Here is a 760-nt window from a genome sequence, read left to right as displayed (position 1 = left end):
TCTCACAAATGCAGCTCCAGTCTCTTTTTGATCTAGGCAATAGCAATAATAATAATACAGTAACCATCATCATCATCATCACCACAGTGTTGCTCAAATCCTAAAAACAACTCTACAAGGTAGGCATTACTGTGTTCTTTTTACCAGTTGAGAGGACCAGGCTACCCAGAGTTACAGACTAAGGGTAAATCCAGGACTCGGAGTCAGTGCTCTCTGACTTTCTACTCTGAAATAAGCAAGCCTTGTTAAATAACTTGTTATCCAAGGCACATCTGAAGTTTTGCTAGTGAGCTCTAACCAGTGGCAGCAATTGATTGTATTCTCTATAACTTTCTGGAGGAGAGAACAGACTGACCAAGAAAGAAAAGAAAAAAAAAATTATAGGCCAGTCAGCTTTAATATTTATTTGCAAGTATAATCAATTATCTCTTAAAAATACTAGAATAGATAAATGGAGATGATGTTGTTGTTCTGAAGCCTCCCCTTTCTTCCTCTAAGTACCCCTAGCGTGGGTTTCTAATCAAATTCCTGGAATCACTTTGCCCTCCCTGCACTTACCCCTTTTATTTCATAAGCAAATAGGGTTTCCATGGCAACCTCAAAGGCCCAATTTACTACTTGGTAGACATCTGAGCTCAATGTAAATTGCTCTTCTGCCCATATTTATTATGAAGGACACAACCTGTACAAAAGCTCAAGGCCATTTGCAAGAGACCCCCACCACTTTCCAATCTGAAGCAAAGGGTCAGGGAAAGAATAG

General features: G+C 39.5%; 1 protein-coding gene across 1 annotated transcript in view; it reads left to right on the top strand.

Moving 5' to 3' along the window:
• The window catches only part of LOC104990712 (protein Shroom4-like), a 6,026-nt gene that overhangs the window by 395 nt on the left and 4,871 nt on the right, over positions 1-760 (top strand). The gene's annotated exons all lie outside the window — the stretch shown is intronic.

This window comes from Bison bison, unplaced genomic scaffold, assembly GCF_000754665.1.
Source record: "Bison bison bison isolate TAMUID 2011002044 unplaced genomic scaffold, Bison_UMD1.0 scf7180017847386, whole genome shotgun sequence".
NCBI classification, from domain to species: domain Eukaryota; kingdom Metazoa; phylum Chordata; class Mammalia; order Artiodactyla; family Bovidae; genus Bison; species Bison bison.
This window is presented reverse-complemented; position numbering and strand designations above follow the sequence as displayed.